Raw genomic sequence first — 25,032 nt, forward strand, 5'->3', positions numbered from 1 at the left:
CAGCAGACTGTGAAAGGAACCAGACTATTAACACCACCACTCTAGGGCAAAATGGAGACCACATCCAGACATCCAGGTGTCTGCTGAACTTCATGGGGTGTGGTATCCAAGTTTGGGTTTGCATGTAGATTGCACAGCTAATTCCTACTTAATTTTAAGAGCCTGAACCTCAACATGAACACCAACCACTGACTTATTAAGAATCTGGATCAGCTGCCCATTTTGTGCCTTGGATCTATGTCTTGAAATTACTCTGTTGTTGCTGCAATCCACTCTGAAGCTGGAGATTTGTTTCTACAGGAAGCAGGGAAACATTATGTGGCCAAACTACTTCCAGTCTTTTCCAAGATTACAAGTCAGGGAATGGTGAGTAGATCTTGTGATTTCCATCCTACAATTTAAACCATATGGGCTAACCTTGCAGCATAAACATTTAAGCAAGAAATGAAAAAATTGGCAGAAGAACTTCTGTTTCCTGATTAACTGTGTTATTATGACTTACATTTCTTAACAAGATGCACATAAAGCTAGTTTACAAGATAACGTGATCGCTGTCTTTGATTCATCCCAATGAAATGTGGAGGTTTTGTTTTTGATGTACAATACTCCAGCCTTACTGCTTGTAACAGGTAAAAGGGCTAGTATCTGTGAGGTTTCTCTCTTGAGAAAAAACAAGGTGAAGACACAATGCAGCAGCTGTTGCATAGCCTGAGCCATTGGGATGCGAGTAGGACAGGAATTGTTGCAGGTAATGAGAGGGAGGATTTAACCTGAATAAAACCGTAAGACAAAAATTATGAACCCACAACTCCACACTGTATTTTATTGTTTGTTGCCACCATGTTGTTTACTTGCAGTTCCTTGATTTTGATACAGGTATCAATACCTGAAAAGTATTGAATATGTGGCTGGCATACTAAACTAATAAAGTGGTAAAAGTCTCTTTCCTGTTCATTTACCTTTTACATACATGAAAGACAAGACAGTATAAGAAGCAGAGCCAAAAAAAAAAAAAAGCCAGATAATTAGATGCCACTCATCTCAGAACTTGAAAGCCAGTGGAATAACTAAGATGCTGTGAAAAAATATCTGCCATAATTAAAATGGCTGATTGGTGAGAGCTGCAGTGAAGGCCAGTATGTGGAGCCATGCTAAAAACATTGCTGGAAGGAGGTAGATCTACACACCTGGGGAAACTCCAAGCCAGATGAAGTTACATGAGAATTTCAAATCACAGGCTTGCAGGATGAATGCTTAGTTCAATGGCACACAGCAAAATTGCACAACACCAGAGCAGACCTGAAGCTCCTCTTCCACAGCCCTGGGCACCAGTAGAGCTAAAATTGTCACCTTTTGCCCAAGCCATGTCTTGGGAAGCTGTCAGGAACAGCCATCATGGCACGTAAAGCCCCAGGTTTTGACAAATCCCAAAGTAACAGAGATTAAGAGATTTATGGTCTGCTTTTCACTCTTTTGATTTTAGTGCATGTGCTGTTCTACCCAGGTCAGAGCCCAAAGCCTCTGAAGCAGATTTGGGGATGGAGTGGCTGAATTTGCTGAGCTGGCAAAGAGCTCTGGCAGATGAGTCAGGACAGTTGCAGAAACCACTTGGAGCAGCACCACTCTGACTGTTCCTTAGGCACAGCAAATTGACATGCTCTGTATTTTTGATCCATCTCTATGTTAAATATTTGCTTGAACCACCTGAGGAAGTGGTCTGTGCTGAGCAGGGTTACTTTTTGCTGAAGGAGAACTGCTGCCTTCCCAGGGGGCATGATGGTGGTTCAGCAGCATTGCGTCAGAGGAAGAGCAGAGCTACACCAGGGAGCGAAATTCTTAACCCTTGTCTAAGCCCAAGCCAGACATAGGAAAGTGTAACTGCACTAGAACAGCCAGAAAAACTGACTGAATTTTTGTGGTTGCAACCAAAGTAACAACCTGTAACTGCTGAGTAAATTTCAGGATGGCTGATTAAAGAATTGAAAAGAAAAACTAATTTTACAAAACATTAAAGACTACCATGCTTCTTAATGATCCCTTCAGAAAGACAGCTAGGACTAACTTTGGAAGTAGCAGAACAACTCCATAAATGTTTTCTGGTGGTTTTATATTATTCTAAATTCTGCTTCTCAATACTTACCAGGTTTTTGGTTTTTTTTTTTTCCTACTAACCATAAAGCATATGCTGTCTTGTATCCTGGTTACATGAGATTAACACATAACCTTATTTTTCACATTCAGTTTTTCAGCATTTCTGCCACTGAAGATCCTCTCCTACAGCTTCAAATTGAAAAAAAATCTTTGTGGCAGATTTGGTATTGCCTGTAATAATTTATGAATGTGATGTGTTGACATGTTTATTGTGTGCATACATTGAGCTACTTCAATAGCTGGATTGTCAAGACACGTACCCAGGAGAGCGAAGATGGATCCAGGCATACATTTTTGAGGAAACACTTGGGAAACAAGGCAAGTTCTCCTCACTGTGATGTTTTGGCTGGGCCTGTTAGGTTCACTGGAGAGATTTTCCTGGGAGAAATGTGGGCGCCTGCAAAGCAAGACATGAAAGACCCCAGAGAATTTACAGAGGACCACTTACACAGACGTGTTTGTGAGCAGGATTCCAAAAGGGGTTGGAAGTGCTCAGATCTGTAGATATTTAATTTAGTAGATGTTGGCAAGACTACAAAAAAAAGTGCAAGTGAAATATTTTTTAACCATGCTTTATTTCATTGGTTAAGTGGCTCTTTTGTTTTAAAAATGTTTCAGTCGTGCGGGAAGGCTGAAGGTCTCTCTTCTCATTTATGTGTGTGAGTTTGGATAATGCACGGGGTATGTAGGCTGGAGCTTGTGTTTAGTACAGTATGTGGGAATCAGATTGTCCCGTGCATGGAAAGGTAAAACTTCAAGGCATGTTATAAGCAGAAGGCAAGCCAGAAAGATCACTGGCAACCAGAGATATAGCAGCAGCCATAAGAAGACCATTACCTTTCTTATAAGTCCTTACATATAGTTCTACTAATGACTTTTATTAAACAATTAAGCCTTAGCATTCAAGAGATTCGTATTTGTTACTAAAAAGCTGTCCCGTTAGCACAAAGTATAAGCTGAAATAAAGCTAATGAGCCTTAATACTTGCAAGATAATTCAAAGTTTAAAGAGGGTATTAACAAAAATAAAATAAGGAAGAGTGGAAAACTCCAGTTTCATTGTCCACTAGAGAACCTGAGTTTTTTCCTTTTGGCTCATAAAATTAAATCTATTGCTCAACTCTCACACTATTACAAAGGTAGTGCAAAAACACATATATGTGCATAATTAAGTACCCCTATGTGACCATAAAGGTCTCACTGGCTGTTCAAGGGGAAGGCGAATGGGACTTGATTCAGCAGCATAAAAGAGGGAATGGCATTATTGTAATTTCCCTGTATTTCTTTATTTTGATGGGGCTCAGCTTTATGTGGTAGAGTGATGGGGTCTACAGCAGTGGCAACTGTGTTCCAGTGAAGAGTCTGGGCTGTGTGCCCTGTGCACACATCTGAGACACAACAGCAAACTGACCTGGAACTGCACAGGTATTTATCCCATGGAAATCATACCTCAAATCAGACACGCAAAAAAACTGAGAAACTGGGTATATTAGACACACCTGAAAAGTTAGGTGATTTTTAAAATTTGTTTGCTTTCTGGTTTTGCAATGTCAAATATGAATGGAAAATAGGTAAGTGGAAAAAAGTCACTGAGCCCTGCCCTTGAAAACGTGATCTAGCTTAAAGCACTGGCATTTCAATCTTTGTGTTCAAATGAAGAGACCAAACAAGTGCAAGAAACAAACAGGGTAAACAGCACAGCTGTAAAATGGCATTCTGGAAGTGAGGAGTGAGCAGTTGTATGGTGACCAAATCCTACCACAGTTATGGTCAATTTGATGTGGCCCCTATTAGCCACTCCACGTGTCCTGGGAGCTCCCCACATATCCCAGCATTGACAAAATTTTAGAAGTAAAAAAAGGGAATGGGTATCAACATAACACAATGGAGCTGTGGGGCAGGACACACACAGGAGCACTGTTCACATCTCATGCAACACCTAGCTCCACTCTTTGATAAATAATCACATCTTGCTGCAGCAAGACCTTGAAGGGGTTTTATAGATGGACTTAGAGCTACTCAGTAGATGCAATCAAGCTTCTTTTGAGCTGCCTCCCGTGTGAGACTGGAGCCCTTCCCAAGAGGGATCCCTGTGGCAAAGGGCCTCTCATCTGTTTGACCCTGGAGCAAGCACCACATTGTGCCAGCAGCAGAGAGGAGGCAGCAGTGACTTTTTTCCTGAGGTAGGAGAAGAGTCACCTGTGCCCTGGGGCTGCTCTGGGGGCTGCAAACTTGGGCCAAGAGACAGAAATAACCCAGTAGTTGTTAGCTGGAGAGCTTGGATTTACAGACTCTCCAGGAGGATAAGGCTTAATGAAAACTCCAAGGAAAGTTAGATAAAATGAACTGATGTGGACATCAGAAAACTTCTACAGCATAAATCATAAATTCTCCCCAGTTTGGAGAGAGGTAAGAATTTCATCTCCATTAATTTAATTTGGCAGATAGAGGTAACAAAGCAGCCTCTACATGGGAGAGTTAACGTTGCTTGGATTGATACAGAGAGACAAGATGCACTTGCAGGCATAGGAAAAATGCATCTCTGAGAAAATTTCCACTATTAATATTTTTCCCTTGCAAATGTGGGTCTTCTAAAACTCTCTTTTCTTTTGGAAGGATCTAAATGAGGAGGAGGTGGGAAGTAGAGCTACAAAGCATGTAAGAAAGCCTCAAATACATGAGTGGGAGGAAGGAGGAAGAAATGAAAGAATAATGAAGCTTGCATCACTGAAAGCAAACAACAGAAGAAGGGAAATGCATGTATTTGTGGCTAAATTTTGAAGGAACTTAGGCTGAGGTTTCAAACGGCTGTGGTTAGCATAGATGCAGGCACAGAGTAATTCAGATAATCTGATCAAAGAACAAAGAAATGTTAAAACTGATTTCATTAGGAAAAATATGTGTCTTAGAGTTAATGGGTAAGGACAGGAAAAGATGCCTTGTTTGTATTGCTGATACAAAGTAGCCCTGAGAGGATTATCAGCACCTGCAGTATCCAGGTATCTATATTAAAACAAAACAAAACGAAACAAGAAATAGAAATTTTGTTATTAACATGGTGCCCAGGGTCCCCAGCTCTAGCTGCATCAGTAGCTGAGCCCAAATGTTCAGCTTGGAGTGATGTCACTAAAACTAAATCAGGCATTTCTACTTTGAGAGCTTCTCCAGTGGCCATTACTCCAGGGTTTATCCCTCTGAACCAGGAAACAAACCTGGAAGAGGAACCTGGGGTTGGGTTCATTCCACACCTTCTGATTTTTGTCAGTGCTTTGCTGTAAGGGCACTCACCAAGCCAGGCTGATCTATCCTGACACAGTTTTTGAAAACTTTGCAGTTTTTGCAGAGCAGTCAGTAGAAAACTTTCAACTGCACTGAACAAGGAATCTGTGTCTTACACAGGAATCCTGTGGGATGGGATTGTCTCTGTGTCACCAAAACCACCTACAAAATGAAAACTGTAACTTTGCTGAGGAAACCCCAAGGTTTTATATTCACTTTGGAATAAACTGAGCCCATCCATCCATTGAAGAGGCAAGCATCAGGGAATCAACAGGAAGTTTTGCCATCTGCACAGACAGGCAATGCTCAGGGACCAAGATGGGGGCAGGGAGAAGTTTCATGCCAGCAAGTTTCATTCCAGCAAATGGCAAGACTATGCTGCTACTCCAACCTATACTGGCTTTTCAAAATCAGCTTGGGGACAGCAAGAAAAAAGGGCAGAGGAACAATTTTCCATTTCCTAGCAAAGCTATGTTCAATACAGATAGAAAACTCCATTCCTTTTCTTTTTTCAAATCTTGGCATCAAAATTCAGAGTTGATACTTTCTGTACATTGTAGTGCAATATTAGTGCAAAATCTGGGTCTCCACAGCAAAGCATGTTGATCTGGGGTTGGCAGTCCTGTAGAGTAGTGGAGTTTGGATAGGCAAGAAAAAGAATTGGGATGATGTGCTGTCATTCCGTCCTATGTCCAAGCAAGAATGTATCCCTTAGGGAAAAAGAAAAAAATCTCATCCCATCCTGAACCAGCCATTCCCACATTATGATAAATTAAATCTAAAAGGATAAGATAGGCTTTCCCTGTGATCACTTCAGCAATCACATATACCTCGAGCTGTCATTCTACAGGGTTGATTAGAGAAAGCTAACTCAAAATTAATAATTAAATGCCCATTATAGGCTTGACGGTCTCCCGGTGTGTGACAGCGCTGATGGCACCAGCTCCCTCTGAGATCCTGCCAGCCTCTGCACTTGCAGACGGGCCCGAAGCTCCCCATCAGCTGCTTTGGCGGCAGCAAGGCAGGACAAGCAGCAGGAGACTGGGGGGAGAGCTGCAAAGGGGCAGAGGAGCGGGCAGCAGGAGGCCAGGGGCACCCCTGGCATTGCAGGCTTCTTCTGGCATGGGGAGGCTTCTCTCTTTTCAGCCCTGAATACGATGCAAGGAGGTGTCAGGCTGAGGCTCCCGGCAAGTCAGATGGTAAAAAACAACAGTTCTAGTTCTGGTTTTTCACCCGGCACGTCTGGTGGTTTTTCACCCGGCTCCGGTGGCACGAAGGCCGCTCCCAGTCGCAACACGACGGCCAGAGAAGGCAGCCGAGGCGTGCGGACACCCACCGGGGACCGTGCCGCGACGGGCCGGGCAGGGCCCGGGGGGACAGCGGGCCCGGGAGGGTTCTCCTGACGGCAAAGGGACAGAAAGCCTGGGACCCGCATCCTCCGCTCGAGCTGCCGCATCCCCGCACACCGGCAGGAAAACCCCCCCGAGCGAGCAGCACCTCTCACCTCGCCTCCGCCGGCTTCCCGCTCCCGAAGTTTCCTTCGGGGAAGCCCTGCGCGGGCACGGAGCGCCGGCTCCGGGAGGCGGCTCGGCGGGGCGGGGCGGGCGGGCGGCGCTAGGGCCCGGCGGGGCGCGGCGCCGCCGCCGGGGGCGGGGTGGGGGCGGCAGCGGCGGCGCGGGCTGCGGCTGCCTCCGGCTGCCTCCCGCCGCGGGGCGCGGAGCGGGGCGGCCGCGGGGAGCGCCCACCACCCCGCGGCGGCGGGGAGCGCGGGACGCGGACGCAGGTAAGGCGGGGGCGTTTCGCGGTGTCATCGGGAAACGCGGGTGCCCGCCCGCCCGGGCTCGCCGCCGTCGCCGCGCCCCGTCCCTCCCGGGCCGGGGAGCCGCGGCCAAACTTTTGGGGCCGTTGGGCCGGCGGCCGCCGCGGGCGAGCAGCGGCGCCGCCCCGGGGCGTTAGTGGGGGCTGCCCCGCGCCGCTGCCGCCGTCCCGCCGCCGAGAGCCTCGCCTCGCCGGGCCGTGGGGAAGGGAAGGGAAGGGGAAGGGAAGGGAAGGGCGCCCGGGGGCGAGCCGGAGCCGCGTGCGGGGCGGCTGCCGGTGACATCCCGGGCGGGCTGTGCCCCGACAGCGCGGCCCCGGGGCTCCGGCCCCGCCTGCGCGGGCGCTGGTGGGGCAGCGGCGCGGCCGGCGGCGGGCAGCCCCCCCACCGCTCCCTTTTGTTCCTGCCTGCCGCCGGCGCTTGGATCCCCGCCCGCGAGAAGCCGCTCGGTACTTCCCGGGCTCCGTCTGTGCCTGCACACCCGCCTGAAGGGCATCCTTCTCCGGTAGCGTTGGTCTGTCGGAGCCTCCGGGAAAGGGATTTTCCCCTTCCCACAGCAGCTCCCCGGTGCTTGTCGGTCTTCAGTGCCGGCTCGTCACTTAACCGGAGTTGCCGTGCGTTAATTCCTTCACGATGTATGCGGGCGTCCCTGCGCCCTGGAGAAGGATTTCCTTATTGACTTGCCGACTGCGATGCGGCCAGGTATTATTTACATCATCAGAAATACGCCCGTGTGAATCTGCTCGCGCGGTTGCAGTTCGGCTGCTCTCGGAGCCCAGTTTGCCGAAACTTTAATTGCAGCAGGCGATGTTGTACCGTGGATCAGTTCCCGTCAGCGCGGACCGGGGCCGGTGGGATAACGCTGGGATAACGGTGGGATAACGGTGGGATAACGGCCTCGCCGAGGCGATCGCGTGTCACGCAGGGACAAATCCTGCTGTTTCACGGGATCAGGCAGAGACAAAAATCAGCGAACGATGAAAACGAGTTTGTGTGGTTTTTAAAACAATCTGACATGGTAGCGTCTGTGAAGGGCGCAGTGAATCGGGCAGCAGAGCCCCGGGTTTCCCTGGCACAGCCCGTGAATCAGCCCGTAAACAGCACTGACTGTGATCACTTGGCAGCCGAAAATGTAAGGCCTCGCTGTAAGCCAGGGCTGCCGGAGCGTTACGTGTCATTAAAGTAGCTCTCTTGGAGGAGAGGGACTGTCCCAGGAGCTACAAAATCTATAAACACTTTTCTGATTGGTTTAAAAATTTAGACACAGGAAGCGGATGGTATCTAATAACAGACAAGTGGAGACACTGTTGTCATGGAAACTGAGAAGACTCCCCCCCCTTCCCCCCCCCAATGTATTTTAAAAAAAAAAAAATAGGCAGAAGCAAAAAAGTCTGCATATCATCAGAAATGCCTGCAGACCGCCTTGGCTGCTGTTGCCTTTCCCACAGCATCTGTTGAAACCTGAGAACATGCCTGTCAAATCAAGGTCATTTTACAATAAAACCCTGCGCCGCCGCCTCCCTCTCTCCTCCCTGGACGCTGTCCCACACTTTCCGTCCGAGGAGGAGCTGCGGAGGTGCAGCCACCTGCCCCGTGCCCACTGGTGTCCTGCCCAGCCTGGGGAGCCTGAGAAGAGCCTCAAAGCAGGAGGATCGTGGGGCTTAAAAGGCAAGAGTAACAAGGGATGACTTTTTATAATCGATCAGGCCGTGTTTCTTTCCGCGGGCATCTGCGGACCTGGGAAATAAAGTTGAGGTTGACCTCTCTCCGTTCCTTTCTATTGTGAAGTTATATTAAAATGTAATGATTTGGACTTGCATATTAAGGCCGTTTCGCACATCTGCCTCACCTATTAAAAAAAAAAAAAAAAAGGTGGTGAATGACTCTGGGAAGCTCTTTGCAATGCTTTTAAGAAAAAAAAGAACACACAGTTCTGTTGTAGCATGGTATGAGGAGAAAAGCAGAGATATGAGAATAAAATATACTTCATTGCTGCTGAATGCAGCATGAGAAAATCAGACTATTTTTGTCGTAAATTGAAGTTTTACTTCGCTGGACTATTGAAAGTTTATTGTGTGTGAAAGGAGGGAGCTATTTTGCTTTTGAAGCAGGAGAGAGCTATTTCACAGCAAACTCACAGGAAAGGTGTTAATGTTTTTGCTTATTTTCTTGGGCAGCATTCGTTGATTTTAGATGTTTGTGATAGAGAGATGCCTTTGAGTATTCACTGCATTTTCTCCAAAACGTTTCCTTTTGTTGCTCTCTTTAATCTTCATTTTGTAGTGTCCAAGCTGAGAAATAGCACTTTATTGGTTCACCCACTGTATAAATCATCACTTTGAAACCTTCAATGACTGGTTTGCTTGCATATTACACTTTTTGCATTATTATTTCTGAAGAGAACCAAAGACTGGTTATCAGGTCTTGCAAATCAGGAGGTAAATCTTGCAGGGGACCGAGGTGAAGATGATCAGTAACCTTTTTACACACACCCTTGGATCTTGCTGTCCAAAAAACCCAAGGCCTGACTTTAAAACTTGGCTGCAGGCAGAGCAGACTGAAGGGATGCTGAAGGGATGCTGAAGGGATGCTAGAGCCAGAGGGAGCAGTGCCTGCTTCTGATTGAGGAATCCTGGTCCCTGTTGGCAACTGGGCTGGCCCCTGGGTGCAGGAGGTGGGACACCACTCCCTGTGTAGGGGAGAGGCTTAGGGAGTCAGGCAGTTGTTTAATCCAGCTCACTTCTGATTAGACAAATGCTGCTTTTAGTTGCTGTGGAGTCCAGATGCAGAAAGTTTGGCTTGGTAGTGAAAGTGTGCTTTTGCTTCTAGAGGCGAATTTCCTGTTGTTGGGAGCACCCTTATCGGCAGGAAGGTTCATGGGCAGGAAACGTGTCGGTTACTTGTTTTTACACATTGAAGGAAATGAGCTGGATTAGGTATCTTCTAGGTTGACCCTTCATCAGCCTCCGTGTCTGTGCTACTTTATTTATCTCTAATGATTTTAGTTTGTGAAAGTTTTATGATGTCAGGCACTCCCAAGGGAAATGCAAGAAGTTAAATGCTTGTGTTGTCCTGTCATTTTTTTGCTGTTATAAAAAACCCCACCCCAGCAGCCTCTCTGGGCTATGTTTTCAGATGTGTCCAATTTGCAATTTTTACCTTTTGAGCCTCATTGCTGATACTCAGCTAAGCTTTTCTTTTTTTTTTCCCCATTAAAATGAAAGATCAAAAAATGCACCAGCTATTTTACTAATAGGAGCAGTTCTTACAGCTCTGAACTGCCTTTCATCGTGGATCATAAATCACTTTACAGGAATTAATGTTCTAATATCCACAGAAGTTGTGGGAGCATAGGAGGCTGAAACTCTGCATTTCACGTGGACTGCACAAAGTTGCAAGGCAAATTAGGAGCAGAGCTAGGAGTCAAATTAATTGCCCCTTAATTAGCGATTGCTAATGGATTAAAACTTTGAAAATATGTTTGCGTTTCCCAAGCGTACTCATGCTAATGCACCAGGGCTGTGTGCCTGTGGTTTGGGATGTGGGGCTGGCGGTGAGAATATCAGCAGTGGTTCCAGAAAATGCCAGTCGTTTTCTGCTCTGTGCCCAGCGTGGCTGGGATGCCAGGTCGGAGGCTTGTAAGATTAGACACGGGTTTGGATGGAGGTCCAGAGCAAAGGTGAGGGCTGTGGTTTAGGTCTGTGTGCTCGCGTAAGCAGGGAGGCTCAGAGAAATAAACATTTCTCTGATGTCAGCTCACAACAGGGTTTTCATGGTGTTAAGCTTTGCAGAGGGTTTTGAGGGGGAGACATGGAAAAGTTACATACATTTGTGAGAAGCTGCCTGACATGCTGAATAGGTTTAAGTGGTGGGTTTTGGTTGTAGGAGATGTCTTGATGTTAGGAGCTGTTCCTGGCAGGAGGAGCTACGAGGGCTGTCCAGGAGCCTAAACTGGACTGAACTGGGACTCTGGTGGTTGATCTCTGGAATTTGCCAGTTCATGACTTCAGATGTAACACAGTGCAGTATGACTTTGGCCAAAGTTTTGACATATTTGTAATGAAACTGCATTTGCCTTGTTACCTTCCTTCATGACCAAGCCAAAGTAAAATCGTTAAATTGTTACAAAACAATGGAAAAAAAAAAAAAAAAAAAAAAAAAAAAAAAAAAAAAAAAAAGGGATTCCAACAGAGCAGTGTTTCAGTTAAGTGTAAAATTACAGCTGTGTATTTTCAGAAGTGATCAGCTGATTCTGGGAAACCGGCCTGAAGCTCTGCAAGTCAGGGCACTTTTTGGGAAGTGATTCTCTCCTAGAGTTTTGGAAATTCTGCTCCATTTAAAATGCCTCAAGTTGAGCTGCCAAGCATGACAGCAACTCAAGCCCTCCCTAAATTCACTGTGAGACTTTAGGTGCCTTTAGCATCCTTGAGGCTTACAACTGTTGTGAACTGAAGCTGGTTGTCAAGCCAAAGGTTTATACCTTGGTGTCAGTGCAGCCCAGGAAAGAGCGAGGCTCCCTGTGTCCTGTTTGGTCCCCATGAAGATGGACACAGAGCAGTGGGATAGCCCTGCTCTGGAGGTGGTTGGTGAAGGGGGCCTGGGGAATGGCTGAAACTCACCATGGCTGGACACACAACTTTTGGGTGGGTTGTGTAGGACCACCCTCATGTTATCCCAGGCACTGGTGACCACTTGCTTTGCTGGTGATCAGTTTCTTCCCACCACTCTTAGGGAGGTATATAAGGGACACATTCTCCTCTTAGAAAACTCTTCATAAAGTGCATCTATTCTATAATGTCTGTGAAAATTGGGCAGACTAAGTCTACTGGAGGCAAAGCTTCTACTTATTATGTTAGACAGTATTTTGTTACTCTTTTATGTCTCTTCTCTCTAGTCTAAGAGTCTCTGGTGGAGATGATTTTCTCTGTGTCCACACTGACTGCAGGACAGGCAGATGGCAAGGCTGTGACCTCTGATCAGGCTTGGTAGGTGCCACTGAATGGAAAGACCTGCCTAGATGTTTGACACTGGGATTTTTTTCACAACATTAGCAGGAATTTATACCAATGTTAGCTGATACAATGAAATTTCCAGCACTGAATGTTTTACCTTTTACTGAAAATAGATTAAAGCCGAATAAAGAGAGGTGTTATTCCAGGGGTGGGATGCATTTGGCCTACACCGGTTTCTTCCTTTGCCCACCTCCCGTATTCTGAGTTGTGGTGAGACCCTGCACTGAACTGTTTGCTCAGGCAAAGTGTGAGATTCCCTAGTGGGATCTGGTGGCAAACAGCTTACCTGCCTGCTTGCTGATAGAGCCCGCTCACCATGGCTGGGCGTATTTACTTTTGTTGCAAGGAGAACACTCCAGACTTCCTAACAGACAGGACTTGATGTACAAGGCAATCCAAGCTAGACCCTGGAAAGCATTTTACAGAACGGCAGCTTTGATGGGTATTTCTTATATACTATGTGGCAAAGCCTTTGTTCTTTTTCGTGTAGCTCTTCCAGACCTCTGCTTGCTCCGCTGAAGGCAGTGTTCTCACATCTCCTGGCACTGCCTCTGGTCCCAGGCTCACCAGGACTCACCTCTGCAGCACCCTGCTACAGAGCTGCTTTCTGCCTTATTCTCAGGCTTCACAGTGAGGCTAAACTTTTCCTTGGGCAAAACTTCTGGCATAGCACATGGACAGGAACTCCCCAGCTCAGCCCTTCCACAGAGAGCCCTGCTCACGGTTACTTCTCTCACTAAGATCTTCTTGTGGGCAATTTAATTGCTGGTTGGGCTTGCTGTGGAGAGGAGCAGAGGCATTAGAGGGGTTATGGGAGGTTATTAGAGGTGAGAGGAAGCTGTAGGTCAGACCCATCTAGATTTAACTGAATTATGTCTCATTTTACCCCCAACTCCAGCTTGTTTTGAACTGGGTTTTACAGTAGATCGTTTGTAGAAGCTACTCAATTAATATGTTAATTTTAGCACCAGATTTTGTAAAGCTTTTATGTTGGAGGTGGTGAAGGGATCCAAATGTTTTGATCCTATTTTTATCATTATCTTCACTGTGTTTTTCTTACTCTGTGCTTTGCAGAGAGGAATGAAATTTTAATAATTCACTAATATACTTTCACTTCATTAACATTTTATCATTTTGGCATGGTGCATATGGTGAAGTCCTTAGTACTCTCATTAAAGACCTGATCTTGCCTCGACGTTCTTGCAGCCCTCCAGCTGTGGAAAACCCTAAATGCAGATGCTATTCCAATTTTTGGAAAATGCTTCTTTTTTTTTTTTTTTTTTAAATAGATACTAATCTGAACAAGACATGTAAGGTGTTTTTTGGTGTGGTTTTTTTTTTTCTCTTTTTTCTCTCTTTTTTCTTTTTTAATAAACTGGAAACATTTATACAAGGATAGCTGCAGTGGTTAGGTCAGATCCACTAAGTGCCAAGTCTCCAGCCATTGCATAACTTCACTATGTGGTCTAGAGAGTGTGAAGACACAGGGTGTTACAGTAGTGTCCATTGCATCATTTTATACTGTGGCATGTTTGGCTTAAGCAGAGATTTATGTTGGTGTTAAAATGGTTATGAAATGTTCAGCTCACCTGAGATAGCACAGTGCTTGGTGTTAGGGGGCGCAAATAACATGTAACACTTCATGTAGTCCTGGTGATTCAGTACTTACATTTGCAGGGGTGCCCACCTTGTTTTGAACATGTGCTTTTTAATTGTGTCTGAATTTGAAATTGGTGTTCAGCTTTCATGGTGGCTCTCCTTTCTTTTTTTTTAATTCTTTTTTTTAAATTCTCTTTTTTCTTCTATTTTATCATAAAATATATCTGTGAATTTGTGAATTATTTTTTACTGTAAATTAAATATTGTTAGCACACCAGATTATTTCAGGTGTATTCAGAAGGTTTACGAAGCCAAGCACTGGCTTAGGCGTGGGCAGTGGATAGATACACAAGGCTGGGCAGTGGAAGGGAGTGTTCTGGGTTGGGAGCAGTGGAGAGCTAAGGGACATGTGAGAATTGCAGGAGAAGTCATGTTTTGAAAAGAATGTGGCTGTTGGGAGTCCAGAGGGCAGGAGATCACAGTAATAAATACAGGAGATGTTGAGGGAACTGGCTGAAGGTTTTTACTTGTCAAATAGAATATATTTGCTTTTAGAGGCACCAGGACAGAAACTCATGTGTTGTAAATTGGTATAATGGCATTTGAGTTAGTGGAATGACACTGACTTACACCACTGATGGTGTGTCTGGTGGTGTTACAAGAAGAATGAGCCTGTGAAGAGTGGTGGAACTGGAAGAGGTTATAGGCCTGGGCAACAGGGAGGGTGGAAGTTTGTTCAGAAGGGACAGAGAGGCTGGGCAAGCAAAGGAAGATCACAAGGTCCATTACAGCTATATTGGGTTTGATTTGATGATGGGATGCCCAGCAAGAGATGTCAGCAATGGAGGCTGAGAGATGGGCTTGGCTGGAGAGGAGAGTCAGTGACAGAAAGTACATTTCGCACTGGCACAGTAGGAATTGATGTCAGAGTGAATAAGATGATGCCCAGGGTGTGGAGGGTATAGAGAGCACACCAAGTCTAAGGCCACTGCAGGAGCTGGGGGAGAGGACACGGAGGTACAGAACAATCACTAGACGAGGATGAAGAGGGCCAGAAGACAGTATCTTCCAAAGCCAAGATTGGACAAAGGTGTTTCAGTCTGAAAGGAAGAACAGCAGAACCATAAAATATTACTTTGGTTTAAGAACAGAAAGGAAGTGACACTGACTTCTTTAAAGACATGAACCACGAATATAATCTCTATTAGTAAACTTTGAAAAGCTGAACCATAAATAGGTACGTCTAATTTTTCCCCTCCTCACTTCTATTACTGCTAAGTAGTCTCATGTGGTGGTGCAGCAGACCTTAATGTCCTGGGGGTGGTCACAGCAGCGTCACTAATGGGCGCAGCGCCGTGGTGCTGCCGCAGCTGCGCCGTGCCGAGCTCTGCGCCAGGCTCTTCTGGGGTGACGTGGCCCTGTCAGCCCCGGCTGGCCCTGGGGACCCCCAGCTGGGCACTGTGCCCGGGGCAGGCTGCTCTCATGTAGCTCAGGAAATTCAAAGAGGTGCTGGGAAGTCGCGGTGTTCTGATTAAACGCGCCGGCGTTGGAGCTGCGGTTGCTGCACCCCAGATATTGGACCCCAGGTCAGGGAGTGGTGCAGTGCTGAGCCACCTGTGGGTACAGGGGAGGCAGCAGATGGATTCCTGCTCATCTGCCCTGTCTTGCAAGAGCACAGGGCTGGGTGGTGATGAAGGTCTCAGAAACATTGCAGCTTCAGCTTGTGTTGTGGCCGAACAGGAGATCTCACTTGGGATGTGGTAGCTTTGTGCAAGGAGGAAGAAAACACAGACTGAAAGAAATGAGGTAAAATGTGGGAAAAATGAGGAAAAAAGGAAAAATGTAGAAATTAGGCATATGGATTAGGATGGTCACCCTTGTTCTTGAGCCCGTCTCATTACTGGAGGAACTGTAAGCCATTCACAGTCCTGGGGCCCAGTGCAATAGACTGACTGGAAATGGGACTGACCTAATTGTACCAAAATAAGAAAAAAAGGCCCTGAACACTCCAGCACGAATTGTGAAAAGTTAAGTGTGTTTTAAAAATCCTTTGGTTTTGTTAAGCCGGGGCACTATTTCTGACAGGCGAGGAAATCCCCATTCTCTGTTGGTGACTCTGGTGATCTCCCAGCGCCTCAGAAGCAGCCAGCCTCAGTGCAAAAGTCAGTGTCTTTAGAAACAGAAAGCATTTTGGCTTTCCAAGTGGAATGATTTCTTTGTTTCCTAGTTGTATGGAAAGCTGCCATTGCAGCGGTTTGAGAAAAAAGGCTGAGCATCTTGAAGCCAAACTGGTTGAGAGTCGGCTTTGTGGAAAGGAAAGGTGTGGTGGGCTTAGAGGCACAGTAACGCATGTGAAGCCTTTCACCATGGGTCACTCATGGGTTCTCCCCAGAAAGCAGTAGTTGCCCTGTTGCAGTGCGTGTCTGAGGTTGGGAATGTGAGGGCCTGCCCCTGTTCCAGCACAATTTGCAGGAAATAAATATACAGGAGATGGAGGACTGGTGTGTGCTCCTGCAGCAGCTCCTGTTCCTAGAGGTTCCTCCTGGCAGGGAGGCCGTGCACCCTCGGCTGTCACCCAGGCTGATTGGAGATGGTGGCTGTAGGATCAGATTGTCTGGTGGTTGGTGCCTGGTCCATTGAGGGAATAGAGCAGATGAGAGGGCCTGGCACAACAAGTATGTAGCCCCTGAGCCCCTTTTCAAGGGTATAATTTTACAATGCTAGTGGCAAAGGCTTTTTTTAACCAGAAAAGCAGTGCTATCTTTCCTCAAAGGGCTGCACGAAACAGCCTTTGCTATGCTGATGTTGAGAATAGTAGTAGTCTTGCCCACTTGCCCTTTCTCCCTTTGAGGGTTATGTCCCCAAGCCAGTGGACTCTGCCCACTCCCTGTATGGTCTGTATTTGGTTTATTTGATCCAGGCTTCCTCCTGTCTTGCTTTTTTTTTGCTCTCTGCTCAAATGAGGATGCCCGATCATGGTGTGATGTGGGCAGGTCAGGAAATGCTTTGAAATCTGGAGCAGAATTTTTTTGTAGTAATTCTTATTCCGAGTTTGTGTTCAGTCTTGCTTGCTGCTGTTAGCTACTGCTAGTTCTGTGGGGATACAAGCTGGGACCACAGAGCAGCAGGGATTCCAAGAACCCTGCTCTCACAAAGACATAGCGTGGAAAAACAATTTTCTTTCTGACCCCAAAAACTTACGGTTGATACAAGGTATTTGGAGCAAAAATCACTCCAGTATAGAAGTCTCTATACCAATATAATTATTTGTCCTGCTTTTATGTTTCACATGCTTTATTTAAGCTCCTGTCATCCACTGATAACATAGGGACATTGGGGAAATTCGGAAGGTATACACAGTATTATTGGCATTTCTCAAGCAGCTGCTACTGGCCTGCTTATGTTCAGTGGATTTCTTACTGTCAAAAACACTTCTAGCACATGAATGAATGGGCAGGAAACCACCTAAATATTGATTAATGTTGACGGAAACTTCCCTCCCACCTTTCACTCATTCAAAACAATGATGATGAAGGCAGCAGAATTCACCTCTTGGGCTATTAGAAAGAGATGGGTTTATTTCAAAAGTAGAGCTCTGCTTTGATGGGGGTCTCTTGAGTGCTAGTGCTGGGAATCATAGGACATTCTGAGTGAGAAGTGACCCACAAGGATCATTGGAGTCCAGCTCCTGACAGTGCACAGAATAGCCCCAAGGGTCACTCCATGTACTTGAGTGTGTTGTCCAAACTCTTCTTGAACTCTCTTGGGCCTGGGGCTGTGAACACTTCCCTGGGGACCCTGTTCCAGTTCTCAGCCACCTCTGGGTGAAGAACCTGTTTTTTATATCCAACCTGAACCTCCGCTGACACAACTTCAGGCCATTCCCTCAGTCCTGTCGCTGTCACCAAAGAGGAGAGAGTCTGCCCCTCCTCTTCCCCTCTCAGGAAGTTGTGACTGCGTCGAGGTCTCCCCTCAGTCTCCTCCAGGCTGAACTAGCTGAAATCACCTCATAAGCTCGTACGACTTCCCCTCAAGGCCCTTCACCATTTTTGTGGCCCTCCTTTGAATGCTCTCTAACAGTTTGATGGCCTTTTGATATTGTGGCACCCAAACCTGTGCACAGCACTCCAGGTGAGGCTGCCCCAGCCCAGAGCAGAGCAGGACCATCCCCTCCCTTGCCCGGCTGCCCATCTGTGTCTGGTGCCCCCAGGACATCCTTGGCCCTCCTGGCTTCCAGGGCACTGCAGATTCAGGCTTAGCTTCCCATTAAACAGGGCCCCCATGTCCCTTCTCACAGTGCTGCTCCCCAGCCTCACATTCCCCATCCATCCAGGGTTGCCCCATCCCAGGTGCAGAATCTGACATGGATTGATGGTTTCCAAATGCAAGGGCAAAGAGGCTCAGCCTCGGTGGGACATCTGTAGGCAAGGAAGTGCCTTGTCTTCTACAAGTTTTGAAGTAAGCAGCATGGCACTTAGGAAAATCATCTGTCCTGGTGCCAGTTTGGGCACCAACACTGGCAAACATTGAAGCTTGTCCCTTTTCGTGCCAAAATCTATTGATTGTGATAGACTTAGCTGATTTCAGCAAAGATTTTGCCTCAGCAAATAGCTTGGCATTTGTTCATATAAATAGTTTCTATTTCAACTCCACCTTCGTGTATTCAGGGGAAGCTCCCTAGGGATGCAGTGGCAGTGGTTTTATGGATGCAGAATTTGATGCTCCATTGCCATTGCTGATACAGTGATGATGATAATGGTTATCACTAACTTGTATCCCAGTGGTAAGGTGTTAGCATTTGGCTGTTCCTCAGACATTTTGCTGTCAGGTGCGTCTTCCATTGATACCAAAGGTGATTTATGTGAATATTCCCATTTTGGCAGTGTGAGTGATGCACGTATGGCTCTTTGGAGCCAGTGGATGAGAAGATCTTGTAATACATAGGTGTGCTGCAACATAGATTTTTGTTGTTGTAACTGTGATATCTTTACTTTGTTCTGTACGACACACAATCCATTACTTGTTTGTGCAAAATTCAGCGTTCTACTGGCCAATGAAATGAAGAGCAGAGGGCCAGACTCGGGTCCCTGGGAGCATTGTATTTATCTTTATTGACTTGCTGTCTCTTAAGCTTATGGACTGATCTCAAAGTCTTGTGACACTACAGGAGTAAGTGGAGATGGGCTGTCAACACACTTGTCTGGTGGTGGAGTAATCTGATGTGTAGTGACTGAACCCAGGTAGCTGCCCTTCCCCAAGTCCCTGTCATTGGGTTTCTGTTTTGGCCACCATGCTGTACAGAACTGCAAGAACATAGTTGTCTTTATATTGGGTTGGCTAAACTTTTTAAGGAGGCAACAGACAGACAGATGTGGACAGCAGGATCAGTGAAGGCTATTTAAAATAGCTAGTAAAGCTAGCTCCCCTAAAATGTCTAAGTGCCAGTCTGAAGAACTGCTTTGTCTATGAGCTTCAGAGGAGGGAAACATGCTTAAGCTATAGAAATGCATATAAGGCATTTAGTACAATATGTTAATTGCCACTGCCTTTAGTTATCCATTATTGATAAAATGATTTCCTTCATGATAATGACATGTACATTTTCATGTATCTTTGTCAGTCAGAAGCACAAGAAGATATTCCTGTTCTGCTTGTATCTTGTGGTATAAGATAATGTGACTCCATTGAAGTCAGAGGTGGATAGAAGGCAGCTTCCTTTTTTTGCTAGAGAGCTTTAATACAACGTTGTTTTATTTCTGCATATTAAAGTTAATAACACAGCAAATGTATTTTGAAGTTAAGTCTTTCTAGGATCTCTATATGTTGAATATCTGTGAACAAACTTTATAGTTGCTCTATAGGCCCTCACGATATATTATTTTGTGCTGCCTTCTATCTGTTACATTTTATCTGCCTGCAAAATCCATTTCTAATTCTGGCCATATCTCCTTTGCGATCACTTGCCAGAAATCTATTCCCAGGATTCTCCTTATTTTAGTGAAATATCTCTGCTTCAGCACCTTTCCCAAGGTGGCTGATCTAATCAGGGCACTATCAGTTATCATTTCTCATTTCCTTTGCTAGCTCTGTCAAATGCAATGCGCTGCCTAACAGAGTGACATTCAAATACTCTCAGTGACCAAGGCTGTTTCCCTTTCTTTTACCCTGCAAAACTTGGTTTGTATGTGGCTTCTTAAACATATGCCCTTTGCTCTCTGCATGTCACTTATAAAATGCATTCTGGGAAGAGTTAATGTTAAGCAGATGAAATAGCTGCCTCTTTATTCATCACAGTTAAATTCCATTGATGGTGACCATCTGGATTTAAAATCCCATATCCACAACTTTTCTCTTTTTAGGTAGAGAAGAGCAATGCTTCATTCCTGCCAACTGTGTAAGAGAGCTCTGCTTTGCCATCAGAGAATGAAATTTTTTACCTCCCTGTTGCAGAAATTTGTTACCCCCCTGTTGCTAACCTCTCTTCTTGTCTTTTTTCATATACATGTTTCTCTTTTAAATAGGAGTGTGACTATGTGCAGAGGTCAGCATACACAAAACAGGGTGCTTGTGTTTCTCAAATGAGGAGTCACCTGTGTAGCTGGATCCTCTGCTAAGGTTAAATGTGGTTTCTATAGACACAGGTCCAGCAATAGCATCCAGTTTTGGCCTCTATTTTTGTCTTTACCTTGGGTGACAAAGCTCTTAGTGTTATCTTAGATTGCTATCACAGACTAATGCTTGTTTTAATAAGTGTGTGGCTGACTATTCCATCAGCTCTGGAAGATGGAGTTATCCATGTGTGTCCTCACAGCCCTTCCTTCTTTGCACCATTTAATACTTGCTATCACAAGCCCTGCTTTGCTGCAGCCTTCATTTCTCCAATGTTTTTAGTGAGGGCCAAAGCCTAAATCCTGCTTTTCAGGAGAACAGGGAACAGGCATTCACCAGACTGGCTGGGAGTGGGAAGGGAACTCTCCATGCACCTGTCCTGTCTGCAAAACACCATGCAGTGCAACTCATACATGATGCTGGGAGCTCACTGTGAGCTCAGCTCTTGATTTCTTTTGAAACTCATAGAACCAGTATTTTTGGGGTTTTTCCCCCACTGTGTGAATGAAACAAACCTGTCTTGCAGTCTGCAGCAAAACAACACATATATTTCCCCTGTAACCTGTTGCAGGCTACGGATTTTTTTTTTTCAGGCATGGAGAGGAAAAATTAGGAAAATGGCTTTTAAGCTGACAAAAAGAAACAGTGTGATTTGTTATTTATGGCCCAAGATACAACATCAACCAGGTGCTCTGTGTTCCAGCTCTTTGGCACATCTTTTGGTGAGCCATATCCCAGATTGGTGAGCTTCTGGGGTAGGGTATTTACAGTCCCCCCAGGCTGTCCCTTGGATGGTGTCCCTTGGACACTGTCCCTCTGGTCTGCTGGGGGGTTGCAGACTGGGGAGCATCTGCCCTAGCAGGGGATGGCAGAGTGAGCATCTGGGTGTCCTTGAATGGTAGTTTCCAGTGTGGCTAAATAACACGGATGGTGTCTAATGGCTTGAAAAACTGCTCATAGCAGCGTTTTTTCTAGCTGTTTCTTCACTGTAGGAAGGTAGAGAAATCTGTGTTAAAATAATAATTAAATGCTGACAGTACTAAATTTCTACCCAGCGTGAGTTGGCAGCAGTTGCAAACCAAAACATTAGGTCATTAAAGAGAAAAGAAAAATCTGATTAAATACCTCTGAATGTTTTTCTGATTAGGCATTCTTAAACAGAACATGTGGCTGTAAGAGAAGGGTGTACTTGACAGCAGCAATTGCTTTGGAGAGGAAAGGTAAAATACTCAAGTTTTAATGTGTATATATATGTGTATTTCAAAGGATTTCTTGCTGATCTTAGCTATGAGCCGCCACAAAATCTCCCTGCCAGGAAATATGTGAAATTGCTTCAATGTTTTATTTCTGGAAATAACAGTTAACAAAGACTAATGTGCTCAGGGTTTTGTTTTGGTCTCTTTTTCTTCTTCTCTGGCTAGACAGAGTTGATTTCACACTTGAGATTCCAAGAGCCATGGTGGACCTTGCCATAGCATTGGTGGGGTTGAAGCACTGTGAGGCTCGGGCTGGCTGCAGTGTGCATCCTGCAGACACACACAGAGGAGGGTTTCTGCCCCAAGGAGCTTGCTGCCGTGGGATGGTATGTGAAATCAGTGAGGATTCAGAGGGGAGAAAGAGTGATTTTGGGTACAGAAACCCCTCTTTACTTCATGGCCACCTCATGGCCAAAGGTCCACTGCTCTTAGAGGTGAGCTGAAGGCTTTTTTGTCAAAAAAGCACTTTTATTTCAAGGGCTGTTATCTGAGGAGACTGCAAAGTAAAACTTGTCAAAAGGTGCATTTATAAGCTGCCACTTTTTACCTCCTGTATCTTCTGTTGATGTACTCTATTATATATTTGCTCCAGTGTCCTCTGTAGCAATGTTTTAGGAACTGATACCTACAGCACGTGCCTGGCACTCCTTTCAGGTCCTCTTTAAGGAGTGTTGATGGAGATTGAAAGGAGGGGAGTAATCGGAGTTGCTGGGGAGCTTTGGTCACTGTAGCAGAGTTGTGGCTGCTGGTCCTGGGGAAGCCCTAGAGCTTGGGAGGAGTTGGTGGGATGCTGAACATCCCCTCTCCAAGTGCCAGGAGCATCTCTGAAAACTGTATGACCTCTGTGGCCACAACACACTTCCCAAGCATATGCTGAGTGTGAAGGATGTTCTTGCTCTTGTGGTTCCATCTCCCATTGTGTCAGAGCAACTCATTGTCTGTATGTGTGTGCATTAAGGCTCCAGCCCTGTGAGACACCTCAGGGTTATCCTTCCCTCTCCCTGCCTTCTGGTCTTTCTTTGCACACTTATATTTGAGAAACTGAGGAGCACGGGGTAAGAGGGAGGATTGACAGAATTTTTGAAACTGTTCTGTTGTTCAAAGATTTAGCATAGGGTAATGCAACCTTTTCCTCTATTATTGTACTCTTTCCTGCACCCAGAATATGCATATGAACAATGGTCTCTCAAACATAATTTCTGCTACCTCCAGGAGGCAGGGCAAAGGTTCCTCTGAAGGAGTTTGAAGAAGGCTCAGCATCCTGTGCTTAAAATTTTACTCAGCATTTCTATTGGACTCTTTTAAGGTCAACTGGCATATTCATTTTTCCCTTGGGAGCTATATAAGTTACACACTTTTTTTTTTTTTTTCTTCACTGTGCATTCCAGAAAGCAATTTCTCAGGAAGAGTGGTTCTAGTTTAATCTCCAGATTATCTGTGGGTATTTTTCCTCCTAGGTAAAGGGGCTAAATAATCTAGCTATAATTAAGGCAGAGCTGGTCTCTGTGGACATTTGTATGTCCAGATTCGAGAAGTACCACTCCTAGTTGCAGTGTTGCAGCTGTATGGCCTGAGCACATCAGTTATTTGGAGGTGAGCACAGGTGCTCCAGTGAGCCTGGCCTCTGCTCAGGGTCAGGTCCTGAGCCCCCTGGAAATACCCTGGATTTGAACAGCAGAGCAAAGGGCATATTTCTGCAAATGTTAGAGCAGTGATTTTTTTTTTGCCATTAAATGCAGTGACCAAGAACAGAAGATTTTTGGCTGTATTTCTCTCCTGTGAAAGGAAAATGTGCCAAGCAAAGAACAAATGGGGTCAGGGGACTGCCTGGGGTTGTCTGGGTCTTGGGCTGCCTCCTTGGCTGCCCTGGTGGGAGCAGAGTGACCTGCTCTCGTGGCTGCTGCCTTTGCTGTCCTGAAGTTCCTGTCACAGTCCTGCAGAGTGGCACATGCCAGGATATCTATCCGTAATGTGCTGTGGGGAAATTAAACTCCCCCTGCATGAGGACTCTTCCTCATGGGAATCAGCCACCAATAGACCTTAGTGGTAGAAAGTGGCTCTGAGAGCTTGGCCCTCATATCTCCACGTTCATGGGTCTTTGTAGTGCCAGCACTGGGTTGAGACAAACTATTTCTCTCCTGACATTAATGTACTTGACCCTATAGAGTGCAAGGTAGCCAAGCAGTTACAGGCCATTAATCTCCAATTACTCTTGTCAAGTGTTATATTCATTAATCTGGGGCCAAACAGCAGTTTAGTTGTGGGCATGGACCGTGGTAAGATTTTTATCTCTTGGTTAGTTAATATCTAGTTAGTGGCTTTTGCAACCCTATATACAGAGGCTGTGGAATTCCATCAGGCTCTGCACCGAAGCTAAAGCTCAGCATTGGTTCTTCTGCTAAATGTGCCTTCAGAAGCAGCTCCTTCTCCTTGGATGGCTGGCTCAGGGGATGATGCTGATGCACAGGTACCTGAGGACAGGGGCTGCCTGCTTTTAGATGTACATGGTGCATCACTTAGTCGGAGATGCCCAAGAGGCAGCTCCCAGATGGGCTGCTTTTTCACCCTCTGACCTCTTCAGGCATAGCTGGGAGGCAGGTGGGTTGTGTCCTTTCTGTGCACATTCACACGCTGATTTTATTGCCTCACTTAGCAGAGGAGGAGCACTCCAGGCATCCCGCAGCAGAAATTCCCCTTATTCTTGGACACTGCCCAAGGGTTACTCGTCAGAACAATGATTGCTAAAAAATAAGGATGCTGAGCAGCAAGACTTGTGAAGTGCTTTGATAAGCCAGGCTGTGATGATTGTGTATAGAGGGGTGTCCTTTTGTTGCTTGAATGGCTATAAAAGGCTTCAATAGCCTTTCTCTGGCAAACTGCTGGTGCACGTAGTCAGGAGTTCGTCTGAACAAGTTTTTCAAGCCCAGTGCTACCATACACATACTGATCTGTGGCTGCTACTGAGGTAAAAACTGTTTGTGCTTTAATGTATTAAGTTCTGCCTGCACCCTTCTGTATAGAAGTCTTGTTTTGAAAGTATAAGAAAAACAAGGAGGAAGAATGTGGAGATGTTTTAACATAGCAAAAAGCATTTTCTTCCTACACGGTGCCATTTCAGAGGGGGAACAGCTTCTCCTACAGTTCTGTTTTGGTCTAGGTCTCTCTCTTCAGACATTTAAACATATGCTTGTATCAGTTCCTCAGCTGGTGTGTATCTGTTGACATAGTGTATATATACTGACATAAAGTGTGGTCTGCATTTACACCTGATGTGTTTGCCATGTATCTTCAAATTTAGCAGAGACCTCAGG

The sequence above is a fragment of the Sylvia atricapilla genome, chromosome 6 (genome assembly GCF_009819655.1).
Source record: "Sylvia atricapilla isolate bSylAtr1 chromosome 6, bSylAtr1.pri, whole genome shotgun sequence".
NCBI classification, from domain to species: domain Eukaryota; kingdom Metazoa; phylum Chordata; class Aves; order Passeriformes; family Sylviidae; genus Sylvia; species Sylvia atricapilla.